Below are 20,566 nucleotides of genomic sequence, written 5' to 3' on the forward strand. Positions count from 1 at the left end.
AAAATGTTTTTTTTAAAAAAGTTTTTCTTTTAAAAAACCCTAAAAACACATTATACAAGAGTAAAATTGTACCATGATCTAAAAATTCATTTAATTATAGAAGGTAATCATTGATCAAGGACACAGTGCCTGGCGTTGAAGCGATGCTTATTTATACGTGCGCCAGCAACCAAAAAACTAGCAACATGAAATGCCACTTTTAAACTGGATAAAAGTTGCAGAAACAACATAGCAGGTTTAACTTGAGTAAAACCCATATTGCACAGTATAGGCAGCAGGATTTTTTTTCTGCACTCTTTGTAATGACCACAGAACAGGATAAAGTGCGTTGTGTCTTGGATAGAAAATTGATCACAATCACAAGGATCGGCATATTCAGGTCTAGACCACTTTTTAAAATTGCCCAGTATAAAAGGAATTAAGTCAAGGCGGAATCTTGTTAGAAGGAAACGATGGTAAGGTTTATGTACCAAACAGAGATATGGTTCCATACCTGGGACTGTTGTTATCATACAGTGTTTCCTAACCATATGTTTGTTCAACTCTGTGGCTTCCCTCTCCAAGACATAAAGCTCAGTCAAAAGATTTTTGACTGTCTTTATGTCTTCTAGAGTTATCAGATGTGGGGAGGAAAAAAGTTCAGATCGGCCAACTAGAGTTAACTGTGTCTTGACGTATTTTAACCAAGGAATGTTATAAACATTATCCAAGGCTAAGCAATCTTTAAAAATATGATGGTTTAGAGTGAGCTCCTGATTGAGCCACACTTTCAACCAACCAATAACTGGGGCTACCTTCAGGGTGTCAGTAATGTAGCCCAGGCCGAGCTCTGTATGTATTATATAAGTAGAAGTTGACTGGGGGACTGAGAGCAGAGTTCTCAAGAATTTATTTTCAACTTTTTGAATTTTATCATGCTCATGATTAGTGTGCCCCCAGATGACAGAGCCGTATTGGGCAACCGATATACATTTAGATTTGTAGACCTTTATAATGCTCTCCATGGGGCGAGCACCCAGCTTTTTAGCAAATCCAAGCAGCCCAGCAGCCGCTCTTGCTACTGCGTTGCTTTTGGCCAAAAGCTGAGGGCCCCACTTGCCTTTTTCGTCAAAGATCACACCCAGGTAGGGGAAAGATGGAACTCTCCTGACCTCCTTCCCTGAGCAAAAGAAGGTTTTAGACCTTTTTTTCCTGCCTGCGGCTCCTACTATCATTACGTGGGATTTTTCTACATTGGCTTTCATGTCCAGTGAGGACATAAAATCCCCAAAAATTGACAGTAATTTGCTTAGTGCCACTCCTGATCGCGCTAAGAGGACGGCGTCATCCGCGTACAGGAGAACAGGAATCTTTATTTCTCCTGCGCGTGGAATATCCATGTGGGACGCTGCCAAAACTGCCTCTAGACCATTTATATAGAGTGTAAAAAGAAGGGGTGCAAGGATGCATCCCTGCCTAACCCCTCTCCCTGAATCAAAGTGACAGGTACATCTCCCTTCTCTGGTCACTCTGACAGACGCCTTGAGATCTCTATGTAACTCTGCCAAGTAACCCACTAAAGGGGCATCAAAGCCCATGGTCAAAAGGACCCCCCACAGCTTGGCCCTGTTGACCAGGTCAAAAGCTGAGGAGAGGTCCATAAAGGCCATGTACAAGGAGCCCCCCTTGGCTGCCACATACTTACTAATAATCAATTCTAAATTCAGACACTGATCCAGGGTTCCCCTTTTTGCTCTGAAGCCGTATTGTGCATTCGATAAAATGCCCTTTTCTTCTAGAAGCAAGGTCAATCTGCCTAAGAGAACTCTTCCCAGAATCTTGACGCTTGAGTCGATTAGGGAGATTGGCCTATAACAGGCTGGGTCTGTTCTTTGTCCCTTTTTAAAAATAGGTATTATGGTGGACTTTGACCAGCTACTAGGAAAGACAGAATCTCTTGTGGCATTAAAAATATTGGAGAGAATCTTGGCGCTTAATTCGGGGGCGCTCTTAAAAAAGTCAGCAGGAACCCCGTCAGGCCCTGGAGCCTTTTTAGAATGTGTGTCGCTGATAGCTTTTTTAACTTCTTCTATACTGAAGGGAGAAATACGAGGAACTGCTTGTATGGATTGTAGTCCACAGCCTGAGGTATTATCAGGACAACTATAGATATTGCTGAAGTGGGTGACCCATTGGTCATCCGGAATGGTGCAATCTGCTCTCTGCTTGTCTGAATCGACAAAAAAGGGATGATTTATTATTGCCCAAAATTTTGAACTGTCTCTCTGGATTTCGGGCGAAAGCAAATCGTTCCAGGCCTCAGTTTTAATCTCTAATTTTCTCTTCTTGATGGCATCGTTGCAATTTTTCCTTAGCATCGCTATCTGTATTTTATCTCTAGGCTCCGCTTTTAAAGCCTTTAAGAGAATTGAATGAGCCTTTGAACAACCTGTGTTAAACCATTTTTTACCTCTATGTGCCTGACCCTTAATCCTTACGGTCAGATCCAGGTCAATCTGGTTGCAGATGATATTAAAAGCCTCTATCAAGCTAGAGGACGGGTTGTTTTTTTCTAGGCAGATTGCAACCTCACTCTCAACTTTGGACAGGGTATCCTGTATAAAAGTGATCGGAGTGACTTGATCCCACTTCAGCCTGCGGTTCTGATCTTCCAAAACTAAGTTAGTCGCACATGAGGCTGTAGCTTCTCTCTTTCCAAGTACTCCCTGGGATAAAATCTCTAAAATTAGTGGGTTATGATCACTAAAAACTGAGGTTTCCACCTTAAAGGTTGAAACCTCAGACATAATACCACACGACAAAAAAATATAATCTACTATTGTGCCAGAGTTGTTTCCCACAAATGTCGGTAACCTCAAATCTCTATTACTACTAGAGAATTCATAAAGATTAAAAGTTGCTAAAAGTGATTCCAGTGCCTCCCCACGCGGTGAGTGTTCAAAGTGCGGAATACAGAGATAGGGGGGAAAATCTTCATATTCCTCACGGCAATCCCTGTTGCATGGGTGGATATTGTAGTCACCCATGAGAATCACGTCAAAGCCGTGGGCACTATTTTCGCTGTGGGAAGACAAAAAATCCTCTAAGGTTTCCAAATGCTCGTTGAGCAATTGACTGACCAGGGAATTATAAAAATTTACTAATAGGATAGGCTGTGAGTTAAAAGTAGTTAATTCAACTGCTAGTATATTTGTTGAGTTAAAATGAATACGTCTTGGCTTTCCCTGAATGTTTAAGGAAATATAAATAGCCAAGCCTCCCTTTGCCCTTCCAGATGTGCTGGGAATGGCAGGTACAGAGAACTGGGAAAAGCCGTCTAGAACAAGTCCGTCGGACGTCTCCCAGGTCTCCTGAAAAACAAGAATGTCATAGGACCTAACCATTTCCAGCCAGTCCTTATTACCAATTTTTGAATTAATACCAGCAATGTTCCAACTCAAGATACTACACACCCTGTTACTTTTATTTTTTAAATCTAGATGTTCAGGAACAGTAAAAGAAACAGGTAAAAAATCCTTCTTATTGGTATCTACTGTAGGAGTGAGTCAATCATTCTGGTCCATGAAGGACAATGGGGCATAGCGGTTAAATAACTGGAGAGGTTCGACAAAAGAATTTTGCCGTGATAGGAAGGGATATTGAGCTACAGAATTATGTCTTGTATCCTGCCCTTGTCTGGGGTTGGAATCCCAGGGTCTGTCCCACCCCAGCGCTGGGGTCCTTGGATAGGTGACATTTTGTTGCTCCCCATAGAAAAACTTCAAAGTAAGAGGAACAACTGTGCCCTTTCTGCGTTGAGGGGGGAATAGATTGGCCAGGATGTTAGGGAGAACGTCTTGATTCGAAAGGGTCACTGCCACGCAGTCCCCCTTAAACTTTTTCGGGCGGTTTCCCAACCAAGGGACCCTGGTTGCAGACGTGATAACATTTGCTAAATGATGTTTTCCCCCAGGGGCTAACCGCATATTGTTGGTTAGCCAGTGCAGAGCCTTACTAGTAAGGGAGGTAGGGCTTTCGACTATTCCCCCTTCCAGAGGGGGTACATTTGCAAGCACCAGAACCACAGGGGTGGCCTCAACTAGAAATTGGTGAGGGACCATTGTTTGGATATTTGCCGGGGGTGGTCCAACAGAAGGGGGGACCTCTGTTGGTATAGGAACCAGAAGAGGGCCCTCAGAAGTGGTAGACAAAGATATTAATGGCTGGGGCAAAGAATTATCAACAGGTAACTGGATCCCTTCATTTTCACGAAATACTTCATTAATCACATCTCCCCCTATGTTGTTGGGCATGGTAGTGACTATCTTGGTGATATTATCCACCCCATCTACTACCTTGGAACTTAAACCACCCAACCTCTTGACCTCTGCATGCAATTTGTCTAACTTAGATATTAAAGGTTTGACAATGGCATTGATTTTATGCTCAATAAAGTCAGCGATCCTTTCAAAAAGAACGTCCTCCAAATTATGACACTGATTATCCTCAATGACATTTGCTTGTTTGATCTTTGGGGTAGTAATCCTTTTCTTTCTAGCCCCTATACGCGGGCCACTCAGTTTTGGGGGGATCTTTGTGCATAAGCGTCTAGGTCTTGTAGCATGGCCTTTAGGTGTCATCTCCTTGGGTGCGGCCTGTGCGTGTGTCTCTAAATCAGAGTCAGTGTCAGAAACAGTACCACCCTCAGCCTGTGTATGAGAAGACTCAATAGCCATGTCTACATTATCTGGTGCACTGCTTACATCCAGGAGAATGGGGCCGCTGATTACATTGTCCTGACTAGATTCTTGCAAGATGGTGTCATCAATCATGGTGGAAGCTGTAGGTGACAAACAGCGAAGGTCTGGGGATTGGCTTAGACCAAGAGAATCTCTCCTTTGCATATTAATTTTCCTAACAGTCTGAACAGGAAAACTATCAAGGGTCTTCTGTGGGGCTTCCTTGGTTTTTGCAGGCATACTTTTCAGTATAATCACAGCAAACGTTTAAAACTTTAAGTACGTAGTATATGGTTAACACCACTATATGGCTTACTTGGTATCAGTCCTGTAGAGTTTCTGGCCCAGCCCTGCCTCCTCGTGCCGATGAGGGCCGTAGAGGGCCCGCCCTTTGCCCGGTCTTCGCCCCGGGCGTCCCGCTCACGTCCCGCGTAGCTGGTCCTGGTGCGCTTTTGTGCACCTCCCCTGGCGCCCTCGCGGTGTCACTGCGTGCGCCGCCGCGTAGGCTGCCGGGATTCGTAGTCCCGGAGCGGCGGCGCTGTCTGAGGCCAGTGAAGGTGACTCTCGGCGGTGGCGGCGTGGATAATGGCGCCTGGCAAGCTGTGGCGTCCTGTGTGCTGCGGCGGCGGCTTCAGGTAAGCTTTTCCGGTGTCTCCCGATGCTCCGCCGTTCCTGGTGCGCTTTTGTGCACCTCCCCTGGCGCCCTCGCGGTGTCACTGCGTGCGCCGCCGCGTAGGCTGCCGGGATTCGTAGTCCCGGAGCGGCGGCGCTGTCTGAGGCCAGTGAAGGTGACTCTCGGCGGTGGCGGCGTGGATAATGGCGCCTGGCAAGCTGTGGCGTCCTGTGTGCTGCGGCGGCGGCTTCAGGTAAGCTTTTCCGGTGTCTCCCGATGCTCCGCCGTTCCTGGTGCGCTTTTGTGCACCTCCCCTGGCGCCCTCGCGGTGTCACTGCGTGCGCCGCCGCGTAGGCTGCCGGGATTCGTAGTCCCGGAGCGGCGGCGCTGTCTGAGGCCAGTGAAGGTGACTCTCGGCGGTGGCGGCGTGGATAATGGCGCCTGGCAAGCTGTGGCGTCCTGTGTGCTGCGGCGGCGGCTTCAGGTAAGCTTTTCCGGTGTCTCCCATTGCTGTTACCGCTGCCGGGGCTGGGTCACAGTGATTGCGCTCCCTGCTGCCGGACCGTGAGCTGTGGCTGGCCGCTGCTACTTGAACAACCTGCGCCCGATTGAAGGTGACAGTCGAATTGCGGCTGAGATCCCCAGGACATCCTCAACTCACTGTGAGGGCCCATGAGACTTGCGACCGGCCGGACATTTATCGAGGCAGAGGTGTGGGACGGCTCTGCCTGGGACGCCACGGCTACCGCTGCATCTGCAGTGTGGATTTCTGGCGGGGGGCTTTGTCCTCGGGCACCTGCCCGCTACATATTGTCGCTCCCCACCTGCCCTAGTGGGCATTAGCACTTTATCACTGAGAGTGGCTTTGGTGGCTGTGCGACGGCGCCTGGACCCGGCCGCACTCGCCCTTGGCGGGGCACAAAGTTTTTGCCTCCTAAGGACTTGCACTATACTACACAGGAGCTCCCTTACCTTACTGCATTGACTGCAGAGACATCACGAGGCTGGTACCCCTGCTGGGTAGTTGCTGTGCAGGAGCTGGGGCACAGTCTTGGGGCCCGGACTACCGTCGCCTGGGGCAGCGGCGGCCGTACTGCTGTCATCCTAGTGGCCACCGCACCACTGGTGTGAACACGCAAGCCACACCTGTCGTACCACACACACTCTGCCTAGGTGGTCCCCCCGGTGCAGGAGTTAGTGGCTGCAACCTGCTCAATGTGCCTTCGACCCAGACCCAACTTGATTTTTGGCTAGACAGCAAATTGTTGCACCCATACCTACCAAGACCTGGGTGACTGTGTGCTGCAGTTACCAACGGAGGTGTGGAGAGGATTTAGGAAAGTGGACAGCGGGACCCCACTGATTTGGCCGGGAACTATTGAGTTTTGCTGCCTGAGGCCTGCTGGCGCTGGAGAAGAAACCATAGTGGCGCTGCGTAGGGCTCTTTGGGTGCGAGAACAGCAGAGGCAAACAGAACCTGTACCTGATGTCGGGCGGTACCCCAGCACGGACCAGAACAGGCGGAGCGCAAGTCATACCAACACCGCCCAAGCCCAAATCTGACAAAATGGTGAAGCAGGGATCGGCGGATCAGACCGCAAGCAAGCTGGATGCAGTGCTTGCTGCAATGGAGCGCTTGGAGGAAACCATCAATCAAACCCGCACCTCCCTGGAATCCAAAATTGAGAAAGTGGTTATCGACCTTACACATCTGCACGCAGATCACCAGAAACTATTATTATTATTATTATTATTATTTAATTTTATAGAGCGCGTAGTCACCCGTAAGTATCCCAGCGCTAAACTAGCGGACCGCACCACTGCTTTGGAATCTACGCTCGCTGACATCAAACCGCATGTGACACAGTTGGATAAACAAGTGCAAAATTTGCTGAACCGTGTGGAGTTCCTGGAGGATGCTGAAGGGAGGGTGCGACGTAACAATGTCCGCATAGTGGGTGTGCTGGGAAAATGGGAAGGAAAAGAGCCTGCTCTACACATGGAGACCTGGCTCAGAGATCTACTGCCAGAGGGGCCCCTCTCTCCACACTTAGTCATAAAGCGTGCCCACAGGGTCCCGGCTAGACCCCCCCTACAGGATCGAATTTGCGGCCCCTGCTTCTTCAGATTCTTAAGTACCGGGATCGAGATGCCATTTTACAGGACAACAGGAAGCTCCAGGATGTCCACATATACAACCACAAAGTAATGTTCTTTCCGGACTACACCATCCAGGTACAGCGCCAGAGATCCTCGTTCATGGCGGTAAAGAGACGTCTGAGGCAAAATAACTTGAAATATTCCCAGTTGTTCCCTGCACGATTGCGGGTGGTGGCCAACGACAAAACGCACTTCTTTAATACCCCGGAGGAGATAGAAGACTGGCTGGGTACATTTACTAATGTGGGGGACTCGAAATAAACCTGTGACTGTACCACTGCCTAGGCTGAAGGGCCCTTTCCGCCGCCGGCGTAGGGAGCGCAGATCTATGAGACTGGGAACACCACCCTTGCCACCGATGGGCCCACACTCGGAACTGATCCTTAGCGGGCAGCGAGATGCCTTGCAGGTGGTGGCAGAGATCAGCGGGTCACCGAGGACCGAGGAGGCATCCAACTCCAGCCAGCAAGACTTGTCCAGCGACGACAAACGATATATGGCCTGCAGAATTCACGGGACTCGACCGAACAACCAGATGTCACCCCAAAGATGGCGGACTTAATAGCATGAATACGGGAGGCTTCTGTCTTTGCCGAGACTACGGATGGAGGTATTTGGGTATACATGTGGAGGCACACTGCTGTTGGACAGATAGACATTTGAGATGTGAGTCGTTATCACCCTACACTATTTACTCATTGCTGGGATTGCTGTTGTGCTTGAGTGGGGAGGTGGTGAGATTCAAGTGTATATATTTGCGCTATCCTGTGAACGCCTAGGCACATGACCCACCTGATGAGTGCTTCTGAGTCAATATACGTACTTTGTCATATCTATATTGTATTTTGCCTGAGAATGTGGAGCCTCTGGGATGCTAGACATGTTGATTGTATACTAACGTAGAGTAGTTATACAGAGCAGGCTGTGTTCCTCGACAAAGTATCACACATTCTTGCACCTTGGCATGACTTCCCATGCTCTTAGGGGGCGACTATAATAGCGTCCTTGATGTGTCACTAGATTGCTCCTTCCTGCCCCTTCTGGGTACAAGCACACACCACGCAATGAAGGCATTGACTAATTGGGCTGCACATTGGCGTCTGAAGGATGCCTGGAGGCATCGTCATCCCCAAGACAGGGTTTTTTTTATTATTCAGGAGCCCATGACCTGCACGTGCGACTGGACCGGTATATGCTCTCGGACGAACTGCTCCCCCATGTATTGGCGGTTTATTATTTAGGCCGGACACACCCCAACCATAACCCGCATGTTTTGGAGGTGTCATGGGAATTCCCCCGCCCGCCGATCCCAACCTGGCGGCTGCAACCAGACCTTTTACTGGATGCGCCCTTCAGGGACCTACTGGCTGCCAATTTCAGCCTGTACTTTGAGGACAATGCTACTACGGTCACAACGCCTTTGGTGGAGTGGGATGCATTCAAAGTAGTGATAAGGGGGGGCTGCCTTGGTGCGCAGGCATGCATGTGGCGATAATTGGAAGCAGATCTCACGCGCCTCGAAACTGACCTGCTCCAAAGGGAGTGAACGGCACTGGAGGGTAACACTGGTACTCTGGAACACTCTAGAGATGAACATTCTAGATAACTAAACCGTCTCTTTAATTTAAACTATGCAGCACATTCAGCGTGCACCCATCACATGGGAGACAAACCCAGTAGGTTGCTATCAAGGCTGATATGGCAAGACATGGTTGCTGCACCCGTGACAGTGATACAAAATAGTCAAGGAGTTATAGTACACACCCAAAAAGATATACACCACGCTTTTGAGGAACACTACTCCACAGTATACAGGTCTTGCTTGACAGCCACAGATATACAAAATTTCCTGTCCACACTAACGTTGATGCAACTCACAGATTGTCAGCGAGAAGAAGTAGGTGCTCCTTTATTGCCAGAGGAAATAAAGGATAGTACATACTCTCTGTCGAATGGCAGAACACCGGGTCCGGAGGACTACCGGCTGAATTCTACAAGGCATACTCGGAAGTATTGGTCCCAGAGCTGCTACGGGGCTACGCGGCAGCGCTGGAATATTCAACGCTTACCCCCACACAAAATGAGGCATCGCTGGATTCTCTTTTGAAGCCTGACCTCCTGGGATCTTATCGGCCATTGGCCCTGTTAACCCCTTTACCGCAGCGATAATTTTGCCGGAGTGCGGGGTTCTATTGTGTGGACGGGGCCGCGTCGGCCAACGGACATGCGCAGCACTAACAAGGTAGTTCTCGCGACGGCCGTTGGCCGACGGCAGCAACGAAGGGGTTAAACACAGACTATAAAATTCTTGCCTCTGCCCTTGCTAAACGTCTAGCCCAGTTTGTACCGACTCTGGTACATACCGACCAGAATGGATTTGTACCTACAAGAAGCACCTCCCTAAATATTCGGCGATTATTCCGAATCCAGAAATATGCCACGGAGCACTGGCCCAGATCTGGCTGTTTAATATTGGACCTGGAGAAGGGTTTTGATGTGTTGGAATGGCCTTATCTCACAGCAGTCTTACGTAAATATGAGCTGGGGGATGATTATCTACAGCTGGTGCAACTGCTATACCAACGGCCCACAGTGCGGGCTCGCACGGGGAAGCTCCTGTCAGATGAAATCAGGGTGAGACGAGGGACCAGACAGTGGTGCCCTCTGTCTCCATTACTCTTTTCCCTGGCTATGGAACTGTTAGGGGCTCTCATCCGAGATGGGGGCGCGGAATGGGGCATCACCTTAAGCGATGGACTGTATACACTGTCCCTGTATGCGGACAACCTGTTGTTGTATATACGAGATCTTCATGCTGTACCATCGGATATTAGCACTGTTCTGTACATTGAGGCGGTATCGGGCCTCAGGGTAAATTGGGCCAAATCAGGCGCTTACTCTTACTGTGAGCATGTAGCTGCAGCCGATATAGGGGCATATTACGAACAACCAGCGATAATTATCGCTATGTTGGTTTAGCGGCGATATTTTTATCGCCGAGCTGCAGCGATTTTTATCGCTTCGGAACCTTGCTATTATCAAGGTTTATCTCCTAAGCAATAAAAATCGGCCGAAATGCATGAATATCGCTGAAAAGTCAGCGATATTCATGCATTACCGAGCTAATGCTCTTAGCCATGTTATCCGCCTACCATTGGATAACATGGCTAAGAACTGCTCAGAGGCAGGTGTTAGCTTTTGGAGATTGCGATGTTAGCGACTGTTTCCGGTCGCTAACATCTTGGCACGCCCACTTTGCATGTCATTAGTGATAAATATGACATGCAAAGCGGGGCTCAAGAGGGTCGCTATCTCCGACTAGCTGTCGCTAACTTGTGTTAGCCACAGCCAGGTAATAGGGAGATCATTTTATCTCCACTTTCTTGGCTTTCAAAGCAAAAAAGCGGAGATAAACCCCCTTGATAATATGCCCCAAAACCTTTAACGGAACTGCACTTATTGGGTATCCGACCATGTTTAGATACCTAGGAATATATATTTACAGGTCCCAGACAGATATACTGGAGGGTAAACTGGTTCGCTCCATCTCCTCGGTCGGAGCACAGATGCAATTCTGGAAGTCCTTGCCACTCAATGTGATTGGCCGTGTCACCTTAACCAAAATCATAGTACTACCCATATTATTATTTTATTTTGCGAACCTCCCGGTGTATGTCCCAGTGAAGCTTTTCAGGGAAATAGAGGGGATGCTCCATGGCTTGATATGGAACACGGAGCGACCTAGGATAGCACTGCAGAAACTATATGCACAACCCGGAAAGTGGCGGCTTAGCTGTCCCGCATCTGGAACTATGGGCCCGATGTAGGTAATAGTGAAATACCGAATTCTAAATACCGAATTTTACCGTTTCGGTATTTAGAAATCGGTATTTCAGATGTAGGTAAGAATTTGGTAAAAAATACTGAATCCTTAATATTCGTTATTACCGAATCGGTAATTGAGATTCGGTAATAACGAATACCTACCCATTTATTCCTATGGGCTTGGAGGCCCATAGGAATGAATGTGAAGACATTGTGTATTACTGAAATACCGGGAGGTATTTCAAGGGTGCCAGGGTGTCCAAAGGACACCCTGTTCCACCCCTGAAATGTGCATTTGTGGCACACATGCCTGCCCTAAGGACAGGCAAGTGTGCCACATGGCACTTAAAAAAAAGCAAGAAAGTGCGAGCGTGCGCGGGCGTCCGCTGGAAGAAGTCGGCGTGACAGCAGGAAGAGAGAGTCCCGGGACGCCGCATGTCAGGTAAGCCCTTTTCAATTCCTTTTAATCTGTTTAACATTAAATTGGCCATGTAGAATAGGACGGGAGGGAGTGTGGTGGCAGGCAACTTCGCTCCGCCATGGAGTGTGCGTAGTGTTGCCTACTACGTCTACTTTGCGAATCGCGAAGTAGGCAACACTACGCACACTCTGTGGACGGAGCAAAGTTGCCTGCCACCACACTCCCCAGACACCCTATAACGGACACTTGGAGATTTGTACGCAGACAGTGCCCTATTACCTTTCGCGACACTGACGGCGGAAAACAGATTACCAGCGGGCCCGTTTCTTTTGCAAACAGCCCATATACGAACATTCACACTAAAGTGGGGGGATATGACCAATGAGCTTCCGACACATCAGTTAATGCAGTATCTGCATGTGATAGGGGAGGGATCGCATGTGATAAATTGGCTGGTAAAAGCCCTGCTCACCAATGTTATGAAGCCATTTCAGAGACTCCGCATATATTGGACAGAAGACAGAGGCCACCCTGGATGGGTAACGAGTGGGAAAGTGTTATAGCTGGTGCCTTGCACATTCACGATTCAAACTCATAAATACTTACATATTACATAGGGCGTATCTCTCACCAGACAAAATTTATAAATATTTTAATGTCAACACTTCCGAATGCCCGAGGTGTCATCTCCTGGGTGCTAATCTATTACATATGTTGTGGTCCTGTCCCCTGCTTCTACCCTACTGGTGCGCGATATTGGACGCACTCACCAACTGCACGAACTACACGAACATTGAGATACCTTCCACTTGGGAGGTCTGCATCCCGGGGTTTTATAGGAGAACCAAAGCTAATACGGCAGGCTCTAGGTTTCGGGACCTGGGCCTCATAACAGCGAAGTGCCTCATAACTATGAGGTGGAAACACAAGAATCCACTGGAGGCATCACATTGGGTGAAGTCACTTGAGGTCTGGGCATAGGTGGAGGGCACCACCCTACACAGGGAAGAAACAGTAGGATTGTGAAAATATCCCATTGCCCTAGACCTGGGACGACATGCTGAGAAATTTCATATGATGTAATGCCACGCTGGAGACACCTCCGGTACAATAAGCAGGACCTGACACCTGAAGAGCCACTTAGCCGCCGACACTGGGTTATCTTTACATTGCCACCCCATCTGTAAATATTGGGCTAGGCAGAGACCTTGCATTCCCCAAGAAACACTGTGCGAAAGCAGCTCCTGCATCGCTTCACCTCCAGAACCACGCAATCATACAAAAAATTAAAGTAGCAGCCCGCACACCATACTTGCACACCAGTCTGCTCGCGGATCCATCTGGAAGACACTCAAGACACTTGAAACATGTACCCTCGGTTAATTGATGTCTCTCTCTTTTTGTTTTGAATTATTGTTTATTGTAGTTGGATGAGGTTGAATTGTTGTTATAAAAAATAATATCTAATGCATGGACTTGATGCTGGAACGTACATTGATCTACTTACATGTGACACGTAATATGATGTAAATCCAGAGTTGTATCTCATTGCGGAATGTTTCGGATCTATGACAAAATATAGAAACACAAAATATCGAAATACAAAAATATCGGAGCAATAATATCGAGGTAAACAATATCGATATCCTATCTAGAACAAGGTAAGTACTAAAATATCGAGAAAAAAAATTATCAATGTCAAAAATATTGTTTAAAAAAAAATATCGTTTTTTTAATTAAAGAAAACATGTAAAATTAATTTCAAAAATACTTAAAAATATAATAAACATAGTTATATAGTAATATACATAATTTAATAAAAAATTAATTAAACATAAACATATATTATATGTATACTTACTTGATCATTAGTTTTAATATTTATTGTAATAACTTATAAATAATTAAAAATATTATAAATTACAAATTCATCTACACACATAAAATAATAACATAAATAAAATTTTAATAATTATGCAAAACAAATTTTAAAAAAATTATTTACTTTTAATATTTTTAACATTAATCATATAATGCATTAACTAAAACAATACAACAATATTAAATAACAGAGGGAATAAAATACTATTCCAACTCCAAAAAAACAACAGTAAGGAAAATGTTGGATAGTGTAGGGGTAAAAATTACTATTCCCACTCCAAAGAGTGCAACAGTAGGGAAAGTGTTGGATAGCGTAAGGGTAAAAATTACTATGCCCACTCCAAAGAGTGCAACAGTAGGGAAAGTATTGGATAGCGTAGGGGTAAAAATTACTATTTCAACTCCAGAGAGTTCAACAGTAGGGGAAGTGTTGGATAGCGTAGGGGTAAAAATTACTATTCCCACTCCAGAGAGTGCAATAGTAGGGAAAGTGTTGGATAGCATAGGGTTAAAAATGACTATTCCCACTCCAGAGAATGCAACAGTAAGGAAAGTGTTGGATAGCGTATGGGTAACAATTACTATTCCCACTCCTGAGAGTGCAACAGTAGGGAAAGCGTTGGATGGCGTAGGGGAAACAATTACTATTCCCACTCCAGAGAGTGCAACAGTAGGGGAAATGTTGGATAGAGTAAGGGTAAAATTACTATTCCCACTCCAGAGAGTGCAACAGTAGGGAAAGTGTTGGATAGCATAGGGGTAAAAATTACTATTCCCACTCCAAAGAGTGCAACAGTAGGGAAAGTGTTGGATAGCGTAGGGTTAAAAATTACTATTCCAAATCCAGAGAGTGCAACAGTAAGGAAAGTGTTGGATAGCGTAGGGGTAAAAATTACTATTCCCACTCCAGAGAGTGCAACAGTAGGGAAAGTGTTGGATAGCGTAGGGGTAAATATTACTATTCCCACTACAGAGAGTGCAACAGTAGGGAAAGTATTGGATAGCGTAGGGGTAAAAATTACTATTCACACTCCAGAGAGTGCAACAGTAGGGAAAGTGGTGGTTAGCGTAGGGGTAAAAATTACTATTCCCACTCCAAAGAGTGCAACAGTAGGGAAAGTGTTGGATAGCTTAGGGGTAAAAATTACTATTCCCTTTCCAGAGAGTGCAACAGTAGGGAAAGTGTTGGATAGCGTAGGGGTAAAATTACTATTCCCACTCCAAAGAGTGCAAAAGTAGGGAAAGTGTTGGATAGCGTAGAAGTTAAAAATAACATACTTATAAAAAATAATTAATATTTTGAATTATTTAAAAAAATTATTTATTGAATTAATCCAAACTATTTACAAAAAACAATAAAGAATTATTTAAAAAATAATTACCAATTAATAATTAATGTCCCAAAAATAATTATCAATACCCAACTATATATTTAATAACTACTTAATTACATATCAAATACTTAACACACTATTCCCCTATGAACGCACAGCAAACACCAATAATAAAATAATACACTTAACATGAGTATCAATTAATCAATTAATTAAAATTAATTATCAAATATTGAAAATTAATTCACAATTAATAATTGATTAACAATAATATAATTAGCAATAACAATTAATGAAAATAAATTATTAATTAATTACATTTAAATTACTTCCCACCCTATAAACCTATAACGTGCTACAAACGTAGGGGCTCATTAGGATGACGGGCGGACTTTGTCCTCCCGCCATCCTGTCGGAATTCGTGACCGCCCGCCATTACGGCTGGGGTCCCGTGGGGGGTATTAGGATGTGCACACCACAGTGGCAGGCACATCCTGCATTTATAGCATTGTGGCAGGCGGTGCTCTCTGCACTGCCCGCCACAATGCTATAAATGCATAAATGCATTTGCATAAACAAAGCGGCAGGCACCGCGCGGTGCCTGCTGCTTTGTTTATGCAAATGAAGGGGGGTACCACAGGTACCCCCCGTGTGCAGCCCCCACCTCTCTTTCACTCTGGGGGCCCGCAGGGGGCCCCCAGAGTGAAGACCGCATGCCTTTCCGTGGCAGGCATCTCCCTAAGCCCATTGTAATATGGCTGGCGGTGTCTAATAGACACCTCCACCATATTAATCCTTTCCCGCCCCGGCCGCAAGGCGACCGGGGCGGAAAAGCGGCGGACGGCCTTTCCCTCCGCCGAGGTCCCTCCCGCCATACTAATATGACAGGGGGAATTTGAATGCGGATGTCGGGTGGATTTCCACGCCAGGCTGGCGGTGCCTCCGCCAGCCTGGCGGGGGCAATCCGCCCAACATCCTAATGGGCCTTATAATTATCAATTAATCAATTAATTAAAATAAATGATCAATTAATAAAAATTAATTACCAATTAAGAAACCCGCTACAAACATAATTATCAATTATTTAAAATAAATTACCAATTATTAAAAATTAATTACCAATTAATAAAAATTAATTTATAATTACTACAAAAATATATAATTAATTTAGTATAATTACATTATTTCCCACCCTATTCCCCTATAAACCCATACCCCGCTACAAACATAATTATCAATTAATCAATTAATTAAAATAAAGTACCAATTAATAAAAATTAATTACCAATTAATTTAAAAGATTTTATAATTCCTAAAAAATAATAATTAATTTAGTATGATCAAATTACTTCCCACCCTATTTCCCTATTACACAAAAAAAATAATACATATTAAATGCATAATAATATACATAAAAATCGATATTAGTAACATCGATATTACTAATATCGATATTAGTAGCATCGATATTACTTACATCAATATTAACAAAATCGATATTACTTACCTCCGAAATTCTATCCCTTCGATATTAAAAAAATCGATATTACTTACCTTCTATATTATGTCCCTTCAATATTAAAAAATCTATATTATGGTATATCGATATTAAAACTTTGATATTTTGTCTCCATACCATATACTTATCTGTATGCATTGATGATATTACGAATCATCCTTGCTGCCATGAAGAAGCGTACTTAACACTGTCGCCCTAGTCCTTTACTGGAGATGACAGAATGTGCGGGCCGTATGAGCCCAAAGAGACTTGTCTACATAAATGTAACTCCCATATCCCAGACATGATTGGCACTGAAGTAAACTGAAGGAAATGTTTTTGATTAATATGCATAGTGTTATGGAACAAGTGAAATCATTGACATATTGCCATGTACAGATGCTTGTGGACTAATGAATGTACTAGAAAAGATAAAATGCAATAAAAATATATATTTTTTAAATAATAATCAAAGACACCAGGTTAATCTGCCAACAGTACTGGGAAATGTGTGTTTTGTGCTTCAACAGAAGCAAAACCAATATGACGCCGTCAATGACACTGCTGCCGGCTCCGTGACCTGAAGGCACAGCAGAGAGGTACACTCCACTTTGCATCGCTGTTCTGGTCTGCCTGATTTCGCTGCCTGACACCATCACTGAGTCACTGCTTGCACCTTGACCTTTGTAGACCACACTTTGCCTTGCCTTGCTTCACATTGCCACCTTGATATCGCCAACAACGATGCATCCACGCTGACATCAACGCAGTTTCTTGCACCATGGCCTGTGGACACTGTGTGTAAGGTACATGAAGCATCATCCTATCCCACACAGCAACCTCTGTCCACCGATGTCAACGCCATCAACTCCAACCTCGTCAACTAAACCTGCTGCTTGCACAGCGACCTGTGGGCACCACATGAAGCATTGCCCCATTTCACATTGCAACCTTGGGTCTACCAGCGATAGCGCTTCAGCAATGACACCACCTCTGCCTGCACCGTGACCTTTAAACACCGTGCGTCGCATTGCCCCACTTCACAGCGCAGCTCTGGTCTCACCAGTGCCGCTGGATGCCGCCACTAAGACGCTGCCTGCACCGTGACCTGTGGGCACTGCATGTCGCATTGTCCTGCTTCCCATCGCAGCCACAATGCGATCGACCCCAGCACTCTTGACTTCAGCATCTTGGAGTTCGATTTGCAACACGTGTTACTTCAAGGGCCCTGCACTGACTTCCGGAACCGCCCCCTGCTGACACCGGCGACAGAACCTCTTCGGAGCTCACCACAAGGTCCCCAATGCTCTGCATTTCCAAGGTACTGTTTATGGGTCTTCCCGACACTGTAGCTGGCCGGTGGCTTTACGGTCGGCCTGAACTGTTTGGTTTGTTGTTCCCGACGCCGTTATAGCCCTGGATAGAGCTTTCACCTTCAAGTAATTGTATTTTAAGTATATGTTTGCAATATTCATATTTTGATTACTATATGTTGGATTTTTATAGTTTTGATCTTGTGTTACACATGTATATGTTGGATACTTTTCATAAAACTGGTGTGGTGTCCTTTTGCAGTGTTTTCACTATACTACAGTGTGTTCTGTGCAACTGCTTTACACATTGCCTATAAGATAAGTATGACAGCTTGTGCCAATCTACCAAGGGGATAAGCGGGGGTTATTTTAGAAGTGTAACTCCGTTATCCCGACTAGAAGGAAGGGTCCCTGCTGGACTGGGTACAAACCTGCCAACTAGAGAACCCCATTTCTAATGGAGGGAGCTAGAAAACACACAAACTGTTGTAGAATGCTTAAACAAATTGAAAAAAGTAGTGCTTGAAAATTGGGCAGTGGTTGGCCAAATAATGCATCCATGCTCCAGGGGAGGAGCATACACAAGAGCAAGGAAAGCCTATGGAACCTGATGAATAAGAAGCAAGCAAGCAAGAGTGACAAATAAGCTAACCAATGCTAAGCAATGGGGGCCTCTAAGCCAACTGTAAGGTAGCAAGAAGGTCTCACGTAAGATCGCACATGTGTTGCCTTAAGCAAGACCTAAAAATTAGCGAACACACTTGGCCTTTCAATGGCTTATCTTGCAGTGCCAGGCTTCCATACTGTCCGAAATTCCAGTCCAACACTGCTCTCACCTCTATTCATGAGTTTCAGCTTCATCAGGCACGCTCAGTTTACAGCTACAAAAGAAACAGTTGATAGACGGAATGCTGGACAATGCAAACATTCACCGCCAGTCACAAAGGTCTGGGTTTAATCCATCATTCTTTTGCTCACCACACCACCCCAGTTTGGACCCAGCAATATGCAAATCAGTTTTGACCCTGTTCCTTGTGGTAACAGTCCAGCCAGAACTGCCAGGCCAGGTCCTCCCTGGACCGGAAACAAGCATCCTAAGACCTGTCTAAGGGCATCACCCTTCATCAGCCAGGATAGCTTGAATCCAGTGGTGTAGTGAACACAGGACCCATGTCTAGGCATACCCTTCCCACTTAGGGAAACATATGCAAAAGAAAAAATTGATGGACGGAATGCTGGACAATGCAAACATTCACCCTCAGTCAGAAAGATCTGGGTGAGCAAAAGAACAATGGATTTTACATAGATCTCTTGACTGGGGTGAATGTATGGTTTATTCAGCATTCCGTCCATCATTTGTTTGTATAGCAGTTTACAGATACATCATCATACTGCACAAAGTTGGTGACTCTTTCTCCTTGCCTGTGACATAGCTTTCAAGTTTCCCTGGTCCATGCATGACTAGTTTAGTCAGACCTATTTTTTTCCTATAATTCAGAGACTTGTAATTCTATTTAACCCAGTATGAAACCACAACTCAAAGTCCGAGAATTCTAAGTAAAAAACTATTACTTGACTAACTACTCACCCATGGACCTTGGAAACTTGGGCTGCCTTGTTGTGTTGTTTACAGAAGTGTTCACTCCTCAGGCTGGCTTTCTAAGCCTCCTTTTGCCCGCTATGAACGACAAACATCATGGGAGGCAGCAGATCCTTGGAGCCTGCTATATGTCCTCCTCCCTCCGACAGTCATGGATGCCTATTTATCTACAAGGACATAGCCATGTGAAATTCCGAAGTCCTGCCTCTTTTTTTGTAAAAGGTGATTGGGGGAGGCCACTTACGTTGCTGCATACATGTAGTATCAGGTATAATTAGGTCACCTAAGTTAGCATTGCTCGTGTTGCTTTGCTTTCTATGTTCATTTAGAGTCATATGAGCTAAATTCAAATTGTACTCTTAATTGCTGTTGCATTTCAACAGATTACAAAACATTGGAAGAATGTCACCATTTTTCTTTTCAAGCATGGTGGTATGGGGTTCGTTATAATCACAAACTAGATAGCGCGTATACTGTCCCAATGTTTCTAATTATTAAATGAAATTCTCTCTGGTCTCCAGTAACCATTTTTCTAATTCCTCAACCTTTCATACATCAACCCTTAACTGATGAAGTTTCTAAAACTCATTGAATACATTAATTTTCTTATTAGTGCTTCTGTTCTAGTAGTAACATATTTAGCTTTTTTGTTTCCCTGATAATACATACTCTATGATTTTTGTAATTCCACTACTGTGTAAAATAATACTAATTTCATTACACGAGAAGTGCTTTTATTCTTGCCCTTTCTATTTTCTTTTTCCCTCCCTGTTATCCTGTTTTCTACATATAATTGTGAATAATTTACTCTTCTATCTCATTATTGTTAGACTTTGCTTTTGCAGCTGGTTCACTCCCATACTTTTTGCTTTTGACCTCTTATTTTTTATCTCTTATTTGTTATTTTTAGGAATCTGGGCACTTTACCACTGCTATTCAGTGTTAAAGTGCTTATGCTTTCCATGTAAATTGTTTTTATTGAACGGTGTCTCCATGATTGGCTTATTTGATTAACAACTAAATTCCTAGAACAGTGCACTGTGTGTGCCCAGGGCCTGTAAATCAAATGTTTCTAGTGGGCCTGCAGCACTGAATATGTCACTCACACAGGCATCATTTCAAAGGTGTCTCAGATCTGTCACTGTAGCGTCTGCAAGCAGTTTTTACTACCATGCCCACCTGGCATGTGCACCCACTTGCCAG

Source organism: Lissotriton vulgaris, chromosome 6, assembly GCF_964263255.1.
Source record: "Lissotriton vulgaris chromosome 6, aLisVul1.2, whole genome shotgun sequence".
NCBI lineage: Eukaryota > Metazoa > Chordata > Amphibia > Caudata > Salamandridae > Lissotriton > Lissotriton vulgaris.